Source organism: Heliangelus exortis, chromosome 5, assembly GCF_036169615.1.
Source record: "Heliangelus exortis chromosome 5, bHelExo1.hap1, whole genome shotgun sequence".
In the NCBI taxonomy this organism is placed as follows: Eukaryota; Metazoa; Chordata; class Aves; order Apodiformes; family Trochilidae; genus Heliangelus; species Heliangelus exortis.
Window position 1 is genome coordinate 195,011 of NC_092426.1, and position 23,650 is coordinate 218,660.

Consider the following 23,650-nt stretch of genomic DNA (forward strand, 5'->3'; position numbering starts at 1 on the left):
GCCCCGCATACTGGTCCGGCAGCCGACACCACCCTCGGTGCTTGGACTGCAGAACCCAGTCAGAGCTGGGAGCCACAGGGGAGTGGGCAGCTGCCTGCAATCCTGAGAGAAGGGTGTCCGAGGAGATGGCGACCAATTTTCCGAGCGTTGCCTCCCTCCAGGTTCAGGGTCACCGGCAACTGAGGAGGTTCGGGAGCTCCTCTCCAAGGCTCCTCTTGCTGCTCTGTTTCGGGTCCTGCAACAGCACCTCCAGCTTATCTCAAAAGAGCATTAGAGAAAGGTGTCCGTATTTTGTAGCATGAAATGCGCTCTCTCTCTCTGAGATCCCCGGAGCCAGACAACGATCACTAAATTACTAAAAGCTTCCAAATACATTGACCCCAACGATAACCCAGCCTTTCCTTTTCCTGCCGGGATCGTCCCTTCCTACAAGTCCGGTGTCACGACTCGTGGGGTCCGCAGGCAGGCTGCGGACAGGTGCCGGTGCCTGCCCGCCGCAGGAGCCCGTCACCAGCCCGGGCACAGCCCAACTGCCGCCGCCGTCTTCTCTTACCCTCCGCCTCTGCTCCGCCACGGCGGGCTTATTCTGCCGGTGCACGTTCCGGAGAAACACTCAGGTCGAACCCCGAGGCACCCGGTTGGACGACAGCGGCCCCCGCACGCTGCTGCTGCCCCGCGGAGCTCCTGGCGGAGGGAGACGGCCGCGGCCCCTCTCGGTTCCCGGCGGGGCAGGCGGAGGCGTGTCCGTGTCCGTGCCGGTGTCCGTGCCGGTGCCGCTGCCCGGTCCCCGCCCGGCGGAGCACAGTCCCACTCCCTGTCCCGGCGCGGCGTGGCGGGGGGCGGCCTGGCGGCACGTCTGCGCGGCGGCCGGGCGGGCGGGCGGCTGCGGCTCAGCCGTGCGTGCGGCGGGGCGGGGAGGCGCCCGGTCCTCCGGCCCGCCCCGGCGCGGCGCGGCGCGGGGGAGGCGGCGGCTGCCTCCATGCTGCAGCGAGCGGCGCGGCTGCCCGGGGCCGGGCGGCAGCCGCCGGCGCGGAGGATGGGCGCAGCAACTGCGGGCACGGAGGGCCGAGCCGCGGGCGCCGAGCACCCCGCCCTGCCCCGCCGCAGCGCCCGCCGCCGCGGCTGCTCCGCCTGATCGCGCCCGGCGCGGAGCGGCGCGGAGCCGCATGGCCCTGCCGCCCCTGCGCGCTGTGCGGCCGCTCCGCTGTAGCTGCACCCCCCCTTCCCCCCGGGAGTCGCCGGCCCGGCGGCAGGGCTGACCCCGGCCGCCCTCCCTCGCCCCCGTCCCCGTCCGTCTGTCCGTCCGTCCGTCCGTCCGTCCAGCGGCAGCGCCCCGGCGCGCAGGATTACGCAGCGGGGCGCGGAGCGGCGGCAGCGCTCGGCGAGGATTACCCTGGCGCAGGTACACGGCAAGGTCAGCGGCCGGCGGGCGCGGGGGGCTGCGCCGCCGCCTGCCCCGGGCCCCCCCCCGCCCCATCGCGTGTGCATGTGCGCTGCCCGCCGCCGCGGGGGGCCGTCCGCGGGGGCCGCCCTGCCCGCCCCGGCCGCCGGCCGCCGTTCGGCCGCTCTAGGATGCGGCTGCTGAGCGCCGGCACAGGGCGGAGAGGCGGCCAGCCTGCCCGCCGCCAGACCCCGGAGCCCGGCGGAGCCCAGCCGCACCTGCAGGGGAAGCGCTCCGGACGCCGTCCTTCCCCGGAGGCGCCAGGTAATCGCGGCGGGCGGCCGTGCCCGGCTCCATCTGCATTGCAGCCCGCGGTACTTATTCACAGGGGACAGGGGCGCGGGTGGAGCGGGGGGGTGGGCGGCCGCGGCGGGGTCCCGAGCCCCGGGCAGGGCGAGCCCCGCAGCGCGGCGGGCGGCGCCGGGACGGGACGGGCCGGGGAAGACGGCGGCCGGATCCCCTCCCGGCAGGGCGGCGGCCGCGGAGTGTTTGGGGTGCGGAGCGGCGCGGAGGCTGCGCAGCGGGGCGGGTGCCCCGCGGACCGACCGGGCCGGGCCGGGCCGGGCCGGGCCGCGCTGCCGCCGCTGCCCGCGGGACGGCGCCGGCGGCCGCCCGCGGCTGGGGGTGCTGCAGGGCCGCCGGTGCCGTGGAGCCGCCGCCCCCTCCGCGCCGCGGAGCGCTGCTGCCGCCGGCCGGGAAGCGCCGGCACCGCTGGGTCGGACCGGGCCGGGCCCTGGGCGGGAGCTCGGCGGGGAATCCGCGGAACGCTGCAGAGGGGCGAGGCGAGGCGGGCGCTGCCCGGGGCCGCCGCCCTTCGCGGAGCCACCCGGGACTCTCCGGCGGGGCCCGGGGCCGCGGACGGCTGGGCTGCCCCGGCCCGTGCGGGGCTCTCTTCGTAGGGAGGGAGGGGGAGATCCGCGCTTCCGCCCCTCGCTGCCCCCTGCCCTCTCGAGGATCACCCCGTCCCGCAGCTCCTGCCCAGGCGCACACCTCTCCCCTGGCTCCTCTGTCTTGGAGGGATGCCGGTGGTCCCCAGCGTACCAGGATACCTGTGAACTGCTCTGCTCTCTTTTCCCCTCCCTCCTCTGTGTAGTGAATACTTCTCTTCTGCGGGAAAGCAAATGTAGGACAAGATGAACCTTTTTTTTTTTTTTTCCTGCTGGAAGGTTCCTGTTAGGGGAGATGGCAGAGCAGTTGTAGAGGAGCCAGCGCAAGCCTCGCAGCCATGTTGATGTCAGGAGCACACAAATGTCCTGGCTCCCATGAGCAGCTGGAGCTGAGCAGAGGCCGCAGAGGGGAGGCCTGGTTTGGGGCTGTCATGCCTGAGGAGGCACAGGAATGGCTGGGCTGGAGCAGTTATGGAAGCCCCTTCAGTGATACTGCTGGCCAGTATGGGCTGGGAGGCACATGGTCTGTGTTGGCATGGACACTGCCCTTTCTCAGTGCCAACTGTGGCACTGGGCAGCAGGGTTTTCTCTCCCACTCCCTTGCCTTCTTCCTCTTCTCTGGAGTGAGTGCTGGCTTGCCCAGGCCTGCTCAAGTCAGTGCAGCCAGGCAACAAACTAGTGAGACAAGGTGGATCCATCCTGGGTCTCTAGAGCCTTCTTGGCTACTGTGATGTATGCAGAGGTGGCTGCCTGTCCATGGTGGGGCCCTGGGTGGCTTGGGCAGCAGTGGTCCTGGCTGTGGATGTGTCTAGGAGTATGGTGATGAGATGCCCAAACTGGCTATGCTAATGGAACCAGTGCTGCCATGGTTCTGCTGCATCTCAGCACGCCTGGGCTGCCCTGAACTGGGGTGCTTGGGGCTATATGCATCTTGAACTGCCTCTGGTCGGGCTTCATAGTGGCTTAGAGATGCTGTGAGCTGTGTCTGGGCTTTGCCTTGGTGTCAGCCCTCAGCTCAGTGGTGCTGCTGTGGTCTGTCCTGGTAGGTGGAGGTGTGCTCTGGGCTCTGGGGCCTGGCCCGGCAACCTCTGCTGGGCTGGGAGTCAGGTTTGATTCTGCACAGGGAACCATAGCAGAGCCCAAGTGTTCTCAGTGCCCAAACACCTTCCTGATCTATGTTTCTAAATATATACTGTACTCAAGGGATTATGCATTTGTTTAAAGGCATAATAAATGCATTTAAATGCGTAAGACTGTATCAAAATGCATCAGAGCTTGCCCGTTAGGCCTGGAGTCACAAGCCTCACTAAGAAGCTTCTCCTGGCATATTAGCTCGCCTTTCTGCTTGCAGAAAGAGCAGTGACTGTTTTTATCATGGCAGCGCAGTTAGTGGAAGTAAACCCTGGGTGTTTCAGGAACAAGTGCAAGTCCAAGGCTGAAGAAGTTCACCTGTTGGCCCAGCCACATGGAGCTCCAGGAGTGGTTTCCAGCTGTCCTGTTCCAGGAGAGCTGCTAGGCTGGGAGCTCCTGTCCTGTTTGTCACCAGGAGCAGGGCTGGACTGGGGTGCAGTGCTGTTCAGAATGGTTTTCTGGGGGCTTGGTTTGAGCCTGTTGTCTGTAGCTGGTGCCATTGGTCACCAAAGGGGTGAATGGTGACAGGGCAGAGTGATCAGAGAGGGGAGGAAGGGCAAGGGGTGGCTGTCCCACTCAGGAGCAGGGCTGGTAGGTGTATAAAGCAGAGGGAATTGAGAGGAAATGTGGCAGAACAGCATGGCAAGAAGGAGCCAGGTCTCCCCCAACCAGGGTTCCTCTGAGCTCCTGCCACTTTGGTGGCTGAAGTGTGAGGTTTCTCCCCAAGAGCAGAGGAGATGCAGGGAGGTGTGCCAAGAGGGATGGGCTTGGCAAGCAAGGGTGCCTGCACCTTGGGAAGATGGAGCACCTGAGGTGCCTGGGGGGGATTGCCCACCCATGGGGGCACATGGAGATGTTTCAGACTCTGGAGAACTAATGGCTTTCCATTGCTGATCAATATTGCCTGTGCTTTCAGATGTGGTAACAGGTTCAGCTTTACAGTGCAATCTTTTGAATATTCTCTGAGCAAGCAGCTGGTCCAGAAAATCATTCTAATAGCTTTGCTATTAACAGGCCTGCAGAACTTGAGCCAAATAGAAGAGGCTTGTCTAAGTGCTCTTCAAGCATTTTGGGCCAGGCATATTCCATGCATTAGGGAAGATTTGTACTCTGACCAGACATCACTGAGTGTTGTCTATTTATACACATCTAAATATATCCTCTGCAGGCTTCAGAGTTTTCTAGCTGATAGTAAAATTACTTTTCAGTATCATGCTATTAAACTGTGCTTGCTGACACCATTTGATGACTTTTGTGCTAAGAGAGGGGAGGGGTGTGTGTTTTAAAGGAAAAGAATGCTTCAGGTAGTTACCTAAGATGCTTTGGAAATAAAAGCCTGTTGTCCATGTAGATGGACAGCAGAAAGAAATGTGGTTGGACAGGAGCAATGCTGGAGACATGCTCAACCCTAGAAAGCCAAATACAAACCAGTATAAGGTTTTGTTGCCTAACAGTGAACCATTCTTTCTAGAAATATGTATAAAATAATCTTGGACTTTGCACTGAAATAGAAAGACAGTGCTCTGGTTCTTGGCCCCCATAAGTGTTCCCACAGATCCCAGCTGCAGAGGGGTGCATTGGTGTCCATGTACACATTTGTCTGGAGCTAGTGAAGGCCTTATGGGGTTCCTAGAGGCCTCAGGTGTGATCCCAGACAACAAAACGGATTGCTGGTTGTGTTGTGGTGATGACAGTAATGGCTGTGTGACTGTCCTGCAGCCTGTCATGAAATAGTAATGGCAGTGGCTTTATTCTCTGTGACAGCTCTGACTGACAGTTCTTGGAGAACTACAAAGAGAGGGAGAGGGGTTGGTGTTTGGGGGAGAAATGAGGCAAGGGGAGGGTGGAAACAGGGCTCTCCAGGGGGGTCCTGCCTGGGCTGCTGTAGCCCAAGGACAGGGCACTCTTCTGGGATAGCTCCAGCCTGTGGTCCTGCCAAGGACTGGAAGGCACAGGTTTGCATGTCAGTAGCTTTACTGAATTGACCCATAACTTAGCTGGGTGTGAGGGAACGAGTGGTGTCCAAAGGCTCCCTGCCTGCCTGCCCTGTTCTGGCTGCCCACCATCCCTGACCTGGGCCACAGCTCTTGTGTTCCCCTGAAATAAATCGCTCTACAAATAATATTTGCCTCGAGCGGGCTGAATAATGCAAAAGGTGATTTGTCAAATGGCTAATTCCAGCAGTAATGGGAGTCTCAGTGGATGCCTCTCTCATTGTGTAGCATGTTGCCAGTGGTAGTTCTGCAAAACCCATGTCCAGTGCCTTGCTTCTGAGGTTGCTCTTCCAGATGAAGTTTCTCACCAGGGACTCACTGTCTGTTAGCAAAGCATTTCCATGAAAACACATGATTAGCCAGCTTTACTTTAAAATTAAATAGCTTTATTTTTCTCTTTAAGTTTTTGTTCATGCTTCTCTGTCAAGATCATGTTGGACTTTTGGAATGGTGACAGATAGAAGTCTTCAGTTTCCATTGCCTCAGCATTGTTGCCAGCTATCTGATATTCCCTGGGTATTCACTTCTAATTCTTTGTTCTGCTTAGTCTCTGTGCTTGGCCAGGGGGGGGCAGAGGAGCAGGAGGCCCGAGCTTGACACCAGAGCTGGCAGCAGTGAGCTGTGGCAGCTGTGCCTCCCGTCTCAGGAAGTCTGACCAGCAGCAGACATGCAAGGAAAACACATACAAGAAAGAAAAAGCACAGTATAAAAAGTCACACTGAGAGGAGTCCCCCAGATCTGTTTTCAGTATCCTGGTGACAGTTCTGCTGGTGCTGGGATTTGGGATGAGATTTCTTTAACAACACTGAGAGGTAATGCTGAGATGTTCAGCTGCCTGTGGTCGAGGTGTGGGTTAAACTCCTCCGGGACTGAGCCAGACTTGAGAGTCTTTTCTGGTTCTGCGAAGTCCCTGCCCCAGCAAAGGAACACAGTCAACAGTGCTGTCGGTGCTCTGGTAGCTGCATTGTTTTTGTTTTCACCAACATGCTTTTTAAATACTTGATGTTACGACCCCCTGACACGGCTCCGTGGGAGCAGGTCTGAGTAAGGCGAGCAGGATTTGTCTCCTTGTCAGCTGTGACTCAGTGGCTCTGCCGGGTGTGTGGTGTTTCACAAGAGAGCCCTCTTTGTGGGGCCGTGATTCAGCTCTGCCGTGCGGTACGGAGCTGTTTTTCTGTGCTGTGGGCAGATCTGCTGTGCTCAGGCTCCTCCTGACACGTCAGTGTTGCATCTCATCTCCATCCGTGCCTGGCTGCGGCGATGCTGCTCGCGTGGCTCAGGACCAGGGTCCGAGCTGTAGATGCAGAGCCACGATGGGTGCTTCCCTCCTGCCCCCTTGAGCCTCAGCCTGGGGAGAGGGGTCTGCAGCCCAGGGGCACCTGCTCGGGAGAACAGCAGGGCTCTGGATGCCATGGATGCACCTGGCAAGCTGACAGAAAGATGTGCATCTTGCACCACTGTGGTGTCAGGAAATGAGATGAGAATAGCACAAACCCCAATCCAGGCTCCAGTGGCAGAGCACCTGCACAGGGCCCCCTTTTTGGGCTGCTGGCCACTTGATGCCCTGGCCTTAGCAGTGATGGATTGGGTAGCTCCAAACAGGTCTGTCCTTATCCCCAGGCACATGGCAAGGACTACACTTAGTGACCAGTTCTGTGGGTGCCATCTCCTCTTGTTCCTCTGCATGTACCCATCTCTCACTGCAGGTGGGCACCGTAGAGGACTCCACATAGGTCTCCCCTCTCAGCATCGCCACATCAGCAAGCAGCGAGGAGCCCTCCCATCAGGGTCTTGTGCATGTTGGAAACTCCTATGATGTGGCTAGTTGCCCCGTGGCATCACTTTGGTTGCCTGAGATGAGGAGGTTTGCTTGTGTTCCAGACAGAAGTTTAAGCTCATGGTTTGATGAGCAGGACTGGGTGCATAGCCCATGTGTGTGTGGCATTGGGTGGGCTCTGTGTTCCCAACACCCTGGTGTAAATGGCTGTTCAGGCTGCCATTGCCCTCACAACTCTTTTTGCACTTGGAAGTTACAGAGTGCTACTTATTGTCTTATCATAGTGGTATAAAGCAGTCTTTTTTTTTTTTTTTTTTCCCCAATAGTTTGTTCTGAAAACTTAAGCACCTCAGGTTGTATTTCTTGTACCTCAAGTGTCATTCCAATGGAGAGCTTCCACTGGAGCTCTTTCAATGCTTCCCTGGTGCAGGAGCTGTGTGTGGCTTCTTTTAGCATGGCCTGTGGCAATAGAACAAGGGGTGATGGTTGTAAGCTAAAAGAGTGCATTCAGACTAGATGTGAGGAGATGTGAGGGTGGTGAGACCCTGGCCCAGGTTGCCCAGAGAGGTGGGAGGTGCCCCATCCTTGGAAACATTCCAGGTCAGGTTGGATGGGGCTCTAAGCACCCTGATCTGATTGGAGATGTCCCTGCTCACTGCGGGGGGTTGGGCTGGATGCTCTGTAAAGGTCCCTTCCCACCCAAACCACCCTGTGACTGGTGGTTCCCACCCAAGCCCCATTGCACAGGCAGTGCTGGTCTTCTCCCAGGCCAGCACTTACTGTGCCTCCTTGGGCTTCCCTCGGAGTGGTCGTGCTGCAGGTGGTGTGGCTGTCCCTGTGCCTGGGGCTGCTCCTGGCTCTGGGCTCTTGGGGCTGTGCTGTGACCCTGGGTCTGAGGTGTGTGTGATCACACCCAATGCTGGTGATGGGGCAGCACTGCCTCTGCAAGATGCATTCCCTGGGACCCTGCATTGTGGAGAAGTTCCTGGAAATCACAGAGGAGTTGTGTCTGATGTAAAGCACTGGCTTTGGGCAATTTAATAGAAAGCCATAAAAATCCCAGTGCATACAGTTCTCTGTGTGGGGCAGGAGATTTGCAGTGAAATACATCTCTGCAGAGGCTATCAGTTTATGGGGAAGCTTGTGTTTCTTTGCATGGCATGTGATAGTCTTCAGTGAGCACTGAGCCTTAGTGTTGAGTCTTAACAGAGCCATGGTGTGGTCCCCAGCCCCCCAGAGTGTCACTTGGCCAGCCAGGGGGGTCGATGCACCTGAGCAGTGGCTGGCTGGGCACATGGTGGGCACCCTGGGACACCCCAGCCTCGCTGCCCACCATCCTGTGCAGGGACTCTGTTTGCCCAGCTGTCAGGAAGCCTGCAGAGCACACTCTGCCTGACCTATAGACATTTTGATGGGGTGGTTGAAATGTTTGTGAGCCCTGTTTACCCCAGGGCTCACATTTCTGTTGTGCTCATTATCACCCATAACTGCCCTGGATTAGACACTCTGTTTCTAACTTGTTTTATTTAACAAGCGTTCTGCAAACAAACACCTTCTGTGGACTGAAGTAATCCCCATGTCCTTCCCTGTTCATAGAAGGGAAACATGATAAATACCATGGAAAAGAACACCATAGTTCAGGATGAATAGTTACAGCTGCCTGCTAGTACCAAATGAAGATTGTACTAATTTCTAAGAGAGCAAATTAGGAAAACAGTTTTAAAATGAGCTTTACTAGCGTGGTGTTGTGCAGTATATAAAAATGAGTAAAAGATAAACTGCTTAGGTAAATGCCCTTAGATTGCTTGCATTGCTCGGGCACGTGATCCACAGCAGCTCTGCTGGAGCATCTCAGCCCCTTGCTGCTCGCACTCGGGCTGGGTTATTGTCTTCTGTGGTTTCACTGAAGTCTACAAAGAGCTGAACTGAATAAGCTTAATTTCTTCTGAGAAGAAGAAATTAAAGAAGGTTGTGTACAGACCATGTGACTGCATTTAAATTCCATCTGGAAAATAATAATAATAATAATAAATAAATAACAATAACGAGGAGCAAAATTGTGACCAGCAGGATGTGAGACTCGGAATGCTGTACAGAGGCAGGACTTGCTCATTGCAGCTGAAATTCAGTCTGTATTTGAAATCAGATACCCAAATGGTTCCCCGATGGTCAGTAATGCTTCCTTGATTTATATGGAGAATGGGAAGAGAGGTGAAGGATAAAAGAGGAGAGCGAAGGGCACAACAGCATTACAATGCCCACAGGGATCAGAAGAATCACTCCCGCGCCAAGGGCACAGTGTGTTTCTTCTGTAATGCTGGATACAGAAAATCTAAACCAAATGCCTGTGCAGCAGCACACACGGCCTCCAGTGAGAGGACAGCACTCGGTGCCATGTGGCACGGTGCACAGCAGCATGGCACAGCACAGGGCATTGAGCCACAGGCTGGTTTGGGTTGGAAATGCCTTAAAGATCATCACGTTCTACTGCCCTGCCATGGTCAGGGACACTTCCCACCAGCCAGGGATGGGGCAGCCACAGCTTCTCTGGGAAACCTAGGACAGGGGCTCAGCACCCTCACACCGAAGGATTTCTTCCTTATACCTCATCTCAGTCTCCCCTCTTGCAGCTGGAAACCATTCTGCCTCCTCCTATCACTATATTGTAAAAAGTTCCTTTCCATCTTTCCTGTAGCCTCTGTGCCCTGCCCCCTCCTCAGTCTCTGCTTTTGGCAGAAGCACAAGCTTTGGAGGTAATGCTGAGGATTAAGATGCAAAAATGAGGTTTTTGCATGGGCGGCTTGATCCTGAACTGATGTTTGCACGTGCAAGACACCACCGAATGCATTGGGTTGGGAGGAACCTTTAAAGGTCATCTAGTCCAACCCCCTGTCATGGAGCAGCATATCTGAGTTCTGCCAAGTGTGGTCTTCCTCTGCCAGGGCTCTATTGCTGTTTCAAAGCATGCTGAGTTTCACAGGCATAGTCTTGGTTTTCATCTGTGTTAGCAAGTTGTGTGGTGCAACAGAGAGAATTTTTACCTTGAGATGATGGGGGACGAGTACCTGATGTTCCCACTGTGTGTTTTTCGGGAGTTAGGTGGGACCAGCAGTGGTGAGGTTGGATGGACCAAGTGTGACTTAGGGGCCGGGGTGCACTCAGGGGTTTGCAGCACTTGCCTTGCCCATATTTCTGTTGGAGAGGTCCCATGTGCCTGCTCCAGGATGGCTCTGTGAGGGGCACTGTGGTGGTGGGGTCTACTGGGGGGGTGGGCAGCCAGTGATGCAGAGTGCCTCGGTGGGCAGGGCTGCTGTGCTGGGGGGACAGGGTTTGCTGGTGGCTCTGTAGCCCTCAGGAGCGGTGCTGGTGTTGGTGCCGTTAGCAGTGAGGGGTGGAGCGGGGTGCTGGCTCGGCTCCCTGGCTGGCTCAGCCCAGACCTGTGACACCCCTTATCTCTCCAGCTCAGAACTGCAGTGCTCAGGGCATCCTGATGGATTTGTGACACTCCCCATGGGACTCTGCGCTCATAAACCAATTAAAGGATTACATCGTTCTAATGTGGAGAGTATTCTTTGTTTATTAAGTAATGCAGGTATAATTCAATTAGTGACAGGCTGACCTGCTGATGTCAAGATGTGGATGCCAGCCAGGTCAGTCTCACACTCTGCTCTCCAGCATGGTGGCTGCTTTCTGTCTGCCCTCAGGACCAGCACCAAGACAGCAGCAGGGAGCAGCTGCCCCCCTGGAGCTCTCCCTGCCTTGCCTGTTTGGATCCAGGGGCATTGGGGTGAAAACCTTGCCTTTTTCTGCATGCAGACACAAGGTCCAATAAAGCTGCATTTCACTGTGTTTTCTAGAGCTATGTTGGGTCAGGTCAGCAGTCTGGACCTCTCTGAGATGTGAGAAATTATTTGGAAGTGGAGCATGATGGGTGTTGGTGGGAGTCTGAAGGCCAGAGCTGAGGGGCACACTGCAGGATGTATGTCCCAGGACCACGTCTCACCCACCCCATCAGCCTGCTGCAGCCTCTGGGGAGGTGAAGCCCAGGTCCTGCCCAGCAGCAGTGCTTTCTCTGGGGGCTGGCAGGGAACTGGAGTGGGGGGGGCTCAGAGGGATTTGTGGCTTGTGGTGCCTTGGCAGAAGGGGCAAGGCACAGCTATGCCAGCAAAGAAAAAGAAAAATATAAAAACTCCTTAACAGGAGGAAGACTGTACAGGAGTAACTGCAGAGCAGAATGTAGGTAATTCAGTGGATTTGGAGATGATAAATTAGAGTTTAAATCTCTGTGAGAGGTGATTTGCTCCCAGATGAGAGGCATACCATGCAACTCGGCCAGCCCAACTCCAGTGCATAGCTGGGACTGGGTGGGTACAAAAGTACCCAAATGTGTTCAAAATGACAAATACTGGTCAGAGGGATGCTCTGGTTTTCTGTGCAATCACGTGACAAAAGTATGTTTAGTTTGCAGCACAGAGCAGGCAGTGCCACCCTCTTTGTGTTGAATGCAAATATGTGAAAAAAGGGTATTTGAACATGTGTGAGCATATACAGACATGAAGGCTCACTTAGCCCGGCAGTGCTGGAGTAATAACAGTACCTGACAGCAGCAGAGAGTTATCTCTGAGGACCAAAGACTGACTTGTAAACACTGGAATAAACTGCTTCTACTTTGTAGCACTTATTCCTCAGTTGCGCTTTGCAGGGAGTTTGTTTTTTCTGCCAGTTAGTGTTTGTCAGGAGGAAAACCCCAAACTGCCAGCAGTCTGGCAGCTGTCTTTACAGCAGACTAGGCACAGAAGGTAGAACAAGGAAGGCCCCAGCAGTAAGCTGTTCCCCCTGCCAAAAAAAGGAAAGGGCAGAGGAGGGTGGGAGGGCTGCCATAGGATGCTGAAGGGATGCGCTGGGGATGCTGCAGAGGAGCTGGCCCGGCCCCCCCTGCCCTCACCCACCCTCACACACCTCAGGGCAGGGGAAAGGCCAACCTCTAGGCAGACCAATTCCTGCCTTCCCCAGGGGAACGGGGCCTTTATTTCCACCCTGGCAGCTATTAGGTCATAAAACCCTGTCTCTCTGTATAGAAAAGCCCATTGCTGGAAAAAAGCGTGTACTTTTTTTGGGTGGAGGGGGAAATTAATGCTGATTTCCCAGTTGCTGCAAGGCTGTTCTGTGGTAGCCATGGCAACCGGGCTTCAAAGACAAGGGGTTAAAATGCAGGTTTCCCAACTTTGGTATCAGCAGAGGAGATGGTTTTTCCGTGCCTTTTCCCCTGAAGGGGGGGTGGGAGGGACACGAGGCTCCCCCCTCCTTCCTGGCAGCCTTGTTTTCCTGGCACTGATGCCATCCGCTACAGTTTTTATACTTCAAACCTCCCAGGTGCTGCTTCTCTCCATGGAGCTCAAGCAGCTTCTTCCAACCCTTCCCAAAATTACAAGATTTAAGCCCATTTCCTTGCATGGCAGCAATGAAATCTGGAGACCCCCGTGGTGAGTCACAGCCTTGCAGCTCTCCCGTGATGCTTGGGGTGAATGTCCATGTGCTGGCAGGATCAGCTGTCTTTGATATAAAAGGTATATTATTTTCTTCTCACCTCTGCCTTCTGCTTCCTTTAAAATGTGCTGTTGGTTAAGGCTTGGATGTGGCGTTTGTTCCCATGGAGGATTTTGTGCACTACCCTGATACAGCTGTGTTGCAGTGTGACGCTGTCTAAATGCTGTCAGTTCGTGTTGATGCATCAGTGCTGCTTCATCATGAACTTAATTGCAGATACACCACCTTTGGGATCCAGGACCACGCTCTCTGCTGTGCTCCCAATTACCCACCAATGCTCAGACAGCCAAGGTGATGTGATGGTGTGTGGATGGCAGTTGGAGGGGCTGGGGGGGATGATACCTGTTACCTGTTAACAAAGAGGAAAAAGACAACGGAGGGAAGTCAGTTCCCCAGCAAGTGAGGACAGGAATGGAAACAGCAATCTGCCAGCATCCCTGACTTGATTTAAATGTTTTGTTACCATCCTTGTAAATGTTCATTTCTGGGCTGTCAGAGGAGGGGTCCTGGCTGGCCCAATGGGTTCAGTGGCAGCTCCTCATGCACAGCTCTCCAAGTATGATGGTTCCTGTGACCCTACTCCTCTGCCCATGCCCCTGCCCCCTCCTCTGTGCCCACCATGCTGAACCCAACCTTCAGGGCTGAGTCTTCTGTGTGTGACCCTGGCTCCAGCTGCCGTGCCCAGGGGCTGTGGGGGGCATCACCCTCTGGGGCAGGAGCTGTGTGCTTCCCCTGCTGCATCCGTCACCCTTGGAGACCCCAAAATGGGGCAGGGCAGTCCCATGGGGTGCCCAGATGGCAGCCCCAGCAGTGGGGCATGTCCTGGAGATCGGGGGTCAGCTGACAGCACCTGGGGTCCCTTTCCCAGGGAGTTAACCAGGGCCTGGGTGGGAGAGGGTGAACCGGATCCCAGAGGGTGAGCAGGATTCTGAGGGGCGAGTGGGATCCTGGAGGGCAAGCAGGACCCCAGGGGAGGAGTGGGATCCACAGCAGGACCTTCCTACTCCTCAGGGCCATGCTGGAGGAGGGTCACAGAACTCTCCCTTCCCTGCTGTCTGTGGGCAGCCTGGGAGGCTGATGGGTGTTGCTGAGCAGCAGCTGCATGCTGCTGGAACATCAAACCAGGGTCAGAGCCCAGGATGCCCAAACCCTGTGCTGTGCTGTGCTATGCTGTGCTGTGCTGTGCTGTGTCTGTCTGGGTGCAGCAGGCAGTGAGCCCCTGTGCCTCCCCAGCACTGTCCCTCCCAATGGTGTGAGTGTTGGGCATCCATGGGTGAGCTGGGTGGGCTCTGGTGTCAGGCAGAGGGGAGAAGGGCAGGGTCCCAGGTGTTCCAGAGATATTCTGGAGCAGATGAGGCTGGTGTGGAAGGAAGGGTGGGGGTGCCTGTTGGGGGTCTCCCTGTCCCATGGCACAGAGCCTCCCTTTGCAGGGACCCTCCCATTCATTGGGCCACCACATCTCATGACTTCCATGGAGGGGATGATGGTCATGTCCCACATAGTGCCTGTTTCTCTCATCATAGCAGTGTGTTCCTGTGTGTCATGGAGAGGACTGAGCTGGTGTTGTTTCATTGGACTCAGTTGCTGAGGGGCTTCGAAACAGTGAAGTCTCTTCCAGTATATTTCCAGCTGTGCCGTGGTGGGTGCATGTGCTGAGTGCCAATGTGCTGGAAGGAAATTGCACATAAAGATAGCTTTTCACTCTGAGAAGGTGCAGTAAGGACAGTCCGATCTCATTCAGAGATTGTGTGAAAGAAATTCTGCTGTGGTATCACTAGGAGATATTGCTCAGGGCTTTGGGGATTTGTTTGTTTGTTTTTCTGTGTGCATGTGTAAATGAGGGTTTAACTGATTGCAAATAGCAAAGTAGCACATTCCCCTAATTTAAATGGGTTAAAAGCGGAGTGAAGCATCGCAATATTCCTTTAGAGCTGATGCCATGGCTCTGCTGCACTGCTGAGTGAGAAACTCATCTCCCCCATGTCATCTCTAAAAACCTGGCAGGTGAGGCCGTGCTTGTGCTGCTTGGTACCAGTTCACATCTTCTGCAGCCTATTTCCCCGTTCTGGGGCCCAGCCAGGTAACGCCTGAAGAGGATCACAGGCATTGCTTCCTTCCTCTCCTTCAGTTCAAAGAGAGCAATTTCATGCCTTAAGGGCATCGCTCCTGAGAACAAAAGGTTCGAATTTTCCTGGGCAATGGTCCTGGCAGCTCTCCTGGCAGCGCTCCTGCCTGCTGTTTCTAACACAAGCCTGTTCATGGCTGCTCCCCTCCCAGCAGCTCCTGGATGGTACTGGTGGTGTTTGGGCAGCCAGAAACCTGCTGCTGATGCCTCCAGGTGCTTCTCCTGGTCGCAGTTCTGGGAAGGTGATGCTGGGCTGCTGCTGTGTCGGGTGTTGTTCCTTCTGTCAAAGCTGAGCAAATGCTGGTGGTGGAGCAGGATCTGTGGGTCTTGTCTGCATCTGCCTGGGCAGTGACAGTGGTCTGGGGGCTGTGTTCACCCTCCTGTAGCAGGAGCAGGGGATGGATGCTCAGCCCTCATGTGCTGTAGACACAGCTGCTTGCAGCCAGTTCAAGAAAACAGGCAGATGAGAGATTTTTAAGTAGGAACTGAGCTCTGAAGCAGTTCAGTGACTTGCAAAGCATCTTGTAGGTTTTGTGTCAGCCAGGGATGAAGGGATAGGTGGAAAGACTCATCCCAGCCAGGGAAGGAGCTGACTTTCCTTCCAGCTGCAATGCCTGGCTACCACCTGCCAAACAAACTTAGCTGCATTATTACCAGAAAAAAAGTCTCTTTGATGAGTAAACTGTGCAAGCTTAACAGTGAAGCTTAAGTGCAAAATATAGAAGGCATTCATCTTTCAAAACACAGGTCCTGTTTCTGGGAGAAATGTAATGTCACCATGCTCACAGGATCAGTGGCACTGGGGCTGCTGAGTGGCAAACTTAACTTGAAAACGATTGTCAGTCCTGTGAACACTGGAAGTGCAACCCCCAGGACTGTTCTGCTCTTACCTGTCCCGTGCTGGATCACTGAAATACTTTCATTTTCTCTGTATTCCCACCCCATTATTATTTACAAAATTAAACAAACAAGAGGACCAGGAAGAAAAGAGATGGAAAAGGCAAATATCAAAGCAAAATTGGAGAAAGAAAAAAAAAAAAAGTATTGGGTTCCTGAAAGTAAAACTTTACTTCAGTAAAAGGCTTTCTCATTAAAAGAAATTTAATTAGCATCAGTTCTCTGCAGCAGAACTTAGATGCATGAAAAAGTATTTGCATTGGCAGAGCTGTCAGTGCAATAGGAAGCTAAGTTGCTTTTGCTTTTCTGTTGTTTTCTTTAGTGCAATAAAACTTAAAGCAAAACCAATTTGCCACAAAAGTTGAAATGCTGGCACATGATCACTGCATTTTTACAGCACTCACAGTGTTCCCGAGGACAAGAGGGGCTGCAGAAACCTGGCTGTCCTTAGTGGGGGTCCTGAGCCTGTCCCCACTCCTGGGGTCTCAGGTTCCAGGTTTTAGTGGGTCCTGAGCCTCCAGGTGTTTCCTGCAGTTGTAACTCAGGGGTGGTCTCTGTGTCAGGAAATATCTTGGAACTTTTCTGCTAAAAATGCTATTTTAATTTTTTTTTAAATGCAAAATACTCCACTGAAAACATTTCAAGGGTGATGACTTTTCCTTCCTTTTAAGCTGAGTTTCAGAATGGCCTGCCCCAGAATTCAGGGTTTTTTGGGACCTGGCCTGTGTGGTGCTGTGCCAGACACCCCCAGCCCACAGTGAAGCTGGGGGGTCCTGTCTGCCCTTGGTGACACTGAGGACAGCCACACTGTTCCATCAGTGCCCCTGTGGAGGCTGCCGTGGTACTGCCTTCCAGCAGGCTGAGGTGTTCAGACTCCCCAGTAATAATTTTGAAGAAAAAAGATAAGTTCTTCAGTTCAGAGTGAAACATGACTTAAAGAGCTCCAAGCAAAATCCCCTGGATGCATCCAGGCTGCGGTGATGGGCTCTCCCCTGCCTTCACCTGTGCTCCCTCTTGTCAGTCTCCTTTCTGAGGAATCTGATGGGGTTGGGGATAGGATGTGACGTGTGCCACAGCACAGGAACCACAGTCCTGGGTCTAGAAGTGAGGAAAAGCCATGCATTTTTAAAGAGGACATTCTGGGGAGAGCAAAGTACCTCTTTTGATTTCTGTGCATAATTTAAGGATAACTCAATCAGCTTCAGTCAAGTCATGCTAATTTACCCAAGGTAAAATTTTGAGGTTTCTTGTTTCTACAAGCATTTTCCTACATAATGCTGCTCTCTCTCCTTTTGTGAAAAGGGAACTGTGTAAGTGATACTAATTAAGATAAGAGAGAATTATACCTGACTGTATTCCGTGGAAAACCAGTCAGCCTGAACTCCAGATGGAAATCTCTGTCTTGATGGAGCCCCCCCATCCCGAGTAGGGATGCTGAATCCACCTGCTCTTGAATACTTTGTTCTGTTCTGGTCCTCGTTGTACAAGAAAGATGTGGATGGGCTGGAGAGGGTCCAGAGAAGGGCCACAGCGATGATCAAAGAACTGGAAAGCCTCTGAGCTTTGTGAGGAGAAGCTGAGGGAACTGGGCTTGTTCAGCCTGGAGAAAAAAAGGGCCAGGGAAGACCTTATTGCCATGTTTAGTACTTAAAAAGTGGCTACCAGGAAGGTGGAGGCTCCCTTTTTACAAGGACTCGTGGAAAATATTAGGGATAATGGGTGTGTGTTACTCCTGGGGAGATCCTGATTGGACATCTGAAGAAAATTTTTCACTATGAGAACAGCTGGACAGTGGAGCAATGTCTCCAGGGAAGTGGTGGGTTCCCCAATAATAGACACTTTTAAGACTCAGCTTGACAGGGGGCTGGGCTGTCACATCTAGCCTGTGTTCCTGCCTGGATGGTTTGGACCAGATGATCCTTGAGGTCCCTTCCAGCCTGGCGTTCTGTGATCCTGTGTCCCACAGCTGGGGACACAGCACTGTGGTGCAGGAACAGTGGTTCCAGGTCTGCAGCCCTGGCTGGTGATTGGAACCAGGGCTGCTCTTGGTGGGCTGGATCTGGTGGGGTGTGGGTGTCTGTCCAGCCACAGTCCTTTCACGAGTTCAACAGAGATCTTGCAACAGCAGCACAGTAGATCAATTTTTGAAGCAGCAATTAAAATCTAAACTTCTTTGCCAAAGCCTTAAGTATGTTTCTTATCTAAAATGCTCAGACACATTGCTGAGTTAAGAACATTAGGACCAAGAGACCCATTAAATTATCTGGCACAGAAGAGATAGCTATAAAACCTGCAAACTGACTGAATCTCACACCACGGATTTGATGGTATCTTCTTTATACACTAAAATGTAGAAAAGGAGGGAAAACCCCTTTCAGGCTAGTTCCTCTGGGTTAAAAGTTTTGAAAGCAGCAGTGGATTTCTTTTTCTTTCTCCAAAAATCTGTTATATATATATTTCTGCTCTTGTCCAGCTGAAGGGAAACCCACTTTGTTTGCTTAATTTACTTTTTCTGTCCTGTAAGATGTTTGATCTGGTTTTTTTTAATGTGACAAAAAGATGCAGCCCTGGTCTGTCAGCCTTTCCCTGATTAATTAGAATTATCTCTGATAATTAGATTCAGAAACTGTTGAAGACTGCAACTCAGAGATGGGGTAAGGTCATAAAAATAGTCCTCATACAGCTTCTCCACATTTCAGCAGTGCTGTTCATCAGTAATCCAGCATCTTGGCAGGTTTGGAGTTGCAGTTTATTAAAGGAATAGCCTGGTGTGCAGGGGTAGGCTGTATTTATTAGCCCAAGCTCAGTGCTTAATGACCAGTTAGCTCTTGTGTCAACACCACCCCGAGTGGCCCAAACAACGTGGTTATTAACACAAAGCAACAGAGGATGGAGAAATGGCCAATTAACACATGAAATAATGATGTGCTTGCTTTGGTGATGACTTATCTAAAACTGTGGGCTCAGAGCAGATGTCTGGAGGTGTGGGAGTCGATGGGGTGCTTTTGGGTTGCTTTTAGGGTGCCACTGGGACCCCGCTGCCCCATCCCTGGGTGCTGTGCAGGGCTGGGGGCACAGGCTGCCCCTCGGGGTGGAGGGAAGCAGGTGCTGCTGGAGACACCTTCTGTCTCTGTGCCCTGTGTTGTGAGCCACCTTTCTGCCAGACCATGCTTTTAATGCTTGGCTCTGCTCCCCAGAAAAAATTTCTGCCTATTGTGGGTCTTTTCTCTGTGCCTTTGTAGCTATCCTGTGAGGTTAGTGGAAGTTTTCTAATTAAAATGTTAAATATCCTTGGGTCAGGTACCAGGTGCGGAAGGAGAATTACATTTTAGAAACAAATAAAAGCCTGTCATAGGCAGGGCCTGTTGGCAAAGAGAGAAATACCATCAGGGGTGATGTGGAAGTGAAAGAAGTTTTCAGTGATTAGTTCTGTTTGCCATTTGCAAAGAAGCAGAGGAAAGCAAACTTACCGAGACAGTGAGATACTTTCTGCTTCTAGAGGAACTAAGAAAAAGGTTAAAAAATGACAGTTCAAGTAAGGCATTTGAAAAGTGGCAGAAAACTGGTACCCAGGAGTATTAAAATAATTGGCCAAGGAGCTCCCTGAGATGGTAATGGTTTATTTTTAACAAATCCTGGAATACTGTGGATGAACCAGAGGAATGGGAAAAGGCTAATGAAAATTGATAGAAAAATTAAATATGACTGGGTCCGGGGGGACTTGTTCTGTTGGCTCTTCCTAGTCCAGATCCCTCTCCTCTCCCTGCCAGCCCCCTCTGCCTCTGCTCTTCTCCCACTCGTGCCCTGACGGTTCCACTGCCGTGCGGAGCTCTGGAATCTCCTGCCAGGGTCTGTCACCATCCAGCCCAGCTCCTCATTACTCCCTGGGGTTACCCCCCAGACCTCAGCCTCATGGCTGCCCTCTCCACCTGAGAAGCAGGAGTCTGTCAGCTCTCCTGTGGCTGTCCCAAGCAGTCTGTATTCCCTGGGGCAGTGGTGTCCCCCTGGCACCCTCAGTGTCCCCAGCTGCTCTCTCTGGCTTTACCCCACGTGGGCCTCATGTTTGTCCTCATTAGGAACAATTAGATCTTACTGTATCTTGGCAGATGTTGGCAGGATGGTTTCCTTCTGTCACAGAAAATCACCTGGTGGAGGGGACCCCCCAGCTCTGCTCAGGTCAGGATGGGGGTGCAGCTCCAGACCTGCTCACCTGGGCAGGAGCTGGGTGCTGCCCGGGCTGCTGGGAGGGTTTCACCTTTGATGGGCAGTTGTACAACTGGTGACACAGAGGCTGGGGGATGATGCTGTGTCCAAACCCCTGGATACTGGTCCTGCAGCTGCTGCCACACTTCACTCCTGGTGACTGTGTGACAGTGCCAGCTCAGGTACTGACCCACCATACCCATGAGCCCCTCTCCCTTGGGGTACATACATCTGGGGCTGGTTGGATGGGTCTCACGTGTCCTGATTCCTGTTTCTTTTGAGGGCAAAGCTATGCCTTTCACAGGCTTCTGTCCTGCTCGGCACAGCTTCCTGACATGTTTCCATGTACCCAGGGCCCTCGTGTGGGCTCCAGAGCATGCCCTTTGTTTAAGCCCTTTGACATCATTATTCTGTGGCCTCTAAATGCTAAGCTGGCAATTACGGAAAGAACTGATACGAGCTGATAGGGATACGAGCTGATAGGGCGGACTTGGTGTAGAATTTCCTGATGGCACCACAGAGATAGGCTTAATGACTTTTGCAGTGTGTTATCTCCTGCTGTGTCCTCTGAAAATTTACTCTTTACTCTTTCTAGGAGGGGTGTGTGTCAACTCCCTGATTTTTGAATCCAGCAGAGGGGCAGTGAGTTATGTTGGGTGTCACCCAAGAGAGTGACTTCCAGAATGGGGCTGGTGGCAGTGGTCCTGACAGCCTGTGCAGCCAGAGCTGGGGCTCAGTGCCCTGCCCCAGGGTTCCCTGTGGCTGAGCATCCCTGTTCCTGCCTGGCCTGTCCCTGGCAGACAGCACAGGGCAGTGGCTGGGGTATAGTGCATCTGCCTGAGTAACCCCTTGCTTTCTGTCATCCCCATTCCCTGTCTGTCCTCATCCCAGAGCTCTGCTGACATTTATACAACTTGTGATTACTTTCTTCTGTTGTTTTTCCCTATATCAGGAAACCATAAATATGCATTTCAGCACCGTCAGTTTTTTCAAGCGTGCAGAGCACTCACTACCTCTTGAAAAAAAATCCCAGCAGCAGATTTTGAGCCAAAGGGAAAATTGCAAAAATAGTTTCTCCCTTATGGCACATTGAAAGCTTCCCTTAAGACAGAATTGCCCAACCTTGGCAGATGTATCTGTGGTTTTAAAAAAATACAGGTCCCAGTATTTCACTGAAATGGTCGTCCTTGGTAGGTAAAGGAAAATACTCCTGTTGTTATGCCTGCTGATGTCCTCTGGATCTCAGCAGACACCAGGAGGATTGCTGGGAGTGCTGTCCCCTGGCTGGCTGTCGTGGGGCTGGGGCTGCTGCCAGAGCTGCTGCCATCAGTCCCCTTCCCGTGAAGGGGCATTGCTTGGGCTCCTAGGCAAGATAATGTGGTGGATTAATTAGATAGTTAAGTGCTAATAGCAATTGAGAAGAGATGTACTTGCTGTATGCCCCTAAGTTTGAATTTATTAAAACTCCTTTCTGTATGGCCTATTAATTTTTGATGACTTTAGATAAATTGCACTCAGCCTGAAAATAAATTAGAATAAGTGCATATAAATCATTTACTATTCTTGGCTACTGCAAAACAAATTTCCATTTCAGCCCTTGTTGTCCTTCTTTTATTACATGTATTCTGCCGGAGTACATAATTTGTTATTGTGATGAAAATGTTTTATCTCCTCGAGATTCTTTGAAGTGTCAAGGCTGCTGTAGACATGGCACATCTTATATCATTCCAGGAGCTAATTTGACCACATCTGTTTTGATTTATCAGTTCACAGGCCAGACCTAAATACTAAATAGGCGTTCTTTCATGAGCGTGATCTATGGTTTGTACCCAGCATAACTTGACTTCAGATTAAGATTTAGAATTTAAAATCCAGATTACATTTTATGACTCACATCTACCAGTGATGTTCAGGCAAATCTAGAGGAAACCCTAATAAATGCCCGTCTGGTTTTGGTTAATCTAATTTACTATATGTTTATGTAAGAGAGCTGTGACTAAGAAAAGAATTGGCCTCAGTTAATCCTGCAACGATTGTGAGGTATTATTACTAGGATAATGACTGTCCTTCTGGAATAAATCATTGTGAGTTTACTTTTCATTTAATTTAGTCTACAGTGTAGAAGTGGGGCAGTGGGAGAAGTGAGTTGTTCTTAGGCTGCTTGGTAAAACCCACAAACTGTTCAGACCTAGAAATTCTTTATGATTAAGCCCCCCAATTTAGAAATTGCCAGAGTTGGGTTTCCCGTACTGCTGTATGGTGACAGTCAGGAATGGATCAGGAATGGGCTTGGAGGAGTGTGTGCCAGTGTGCAGACAGGACAGCCCACACCATGGAATGCAGGGAGTATTCTGATTTCTTTCTTCTGCTCATTGTGAGGCCGTACCCTGTTCAGACCTTCTTCCTTTCTCATGGGTCCTTCTGAGAGGCCCACACTATAATACTCTAATGCTCCACAAACAGCATCTTTGGGTGCTGCTGCTGTAGGATGAATAGAATTGAAGTTTGTGGGCTTTGTTTGACTTTGTAAACACGATCATCCCTGCAGAATGCATTTTGATTGATCAAAATCAGTGCTGGCCAATTTTTTTAAAGAAGTAGCTGTAGAGTAGCAGTGTGAGCACCGTGCCTTGGGAAGATCATCCCCAGCCTGAGGCACCATCCTGCAGCCTGCCAGGGCACAGGGCATCACACAGGGCACCTGGAGCTGGATGGACTCAGGAGGTGTCAAGGCATTTTTTGGTCTCTGTTCAATTTAATATAAACTGTGATTTCAAAATTGTCTGAGTTAAACTACAGGATGTCTTGTTTTGAACTTCTCTGATTGTTCTGGCTGTGAGCCTCTGTCCCTGCCTGGACTGTGCTGAGATGGGGTCCTTTGGCAGTGGGAAATATCCAGCTAGTATTCAAACAAGCTGGAACCAACTGTCTCTGTTTGGTTTTGTAAATGGCAAATCAGGGTTTTTGATAGAAATAATGAGATTTTCCTTGTGGGAAAATTGGATTCAAGAAACATTGCTGTCAAAAACTGTTGAGGTGGAAACCACCCAGCCGTGGGGCTCCCTCTGGGGCTTTGTAGAAGCCTTCTTGTGAAAAAGAAAGTCAGAGTAATCTATTTTGAGGGGCTTTTTGGTTAAATTTTCTATGCAATTTTGTAATCTTCGGATTAAAATTCCAGCAAAGCAGATCTGCAGCTTTGGCAATATTCTCCTAAGAATAGTTTTAGCATTTTGATTTCAAGACCTCCATGTGTAAAAGGAGAACCTCATGAGGACTGTGATCCTTCATAGGGCTGTCAAACTTTCCCACATCTTACCCTTGCTTTCACCAGTTTATAGCAGTGTTACACATTGAGTGTTCAGGCTGTGTTTGTGCTGAAGCACAGTGAATCACAGGCTCACAGAATGTCAGGGTGGAAGGGGCCTCAAGGGTCATCTGATCCAACCCTTCTAATATTGTTTATAGGAGATGTCTCAGCACCCCATCAGCCTCCAGCTAAGTTCTGTCCTGCTGGTTATGTGGACTCACAGAATGGTTTGGGTTGGAAGGGACCTTTGAAGAGGGTCTGATAATATGGCACAGTGCTTTTCAGAAGTTTCTGAGATGACTGTAGTTTATTTTTATATAGAAAGCAAACTGATTACTTAT

General features: G+C 52.3%; 1 protein-coding gene across 3 annotated transcripts in view; it reads left to right on the top strand.

The window, feature by feature from the left end:
- Positions 1-1,311: 1,311 nt before the first annotated feature.
- Positions 1,312-23,650, top strand: part of LRFN5 (leucine rich repeat and fibronectin type III domain containing 5) — a 39,617-nt gene continuing 17,278 nt past the window's right edge. For 2 of the 3 annotated variants that reach the window (XM_071745074.1, XM_071745071.1), the window contains exon 1: positions 1,615-1,705. The gene's annotated coding sequence lies outside the window, so the exon portion shown is untranslated. Of the gene's footprint in view, positions 1,403-1,614; positions 1,706-23,650 lie in introns of those variants that run through there. The other variant, XM_071745073.1, reaches the window with a different exon arrangement.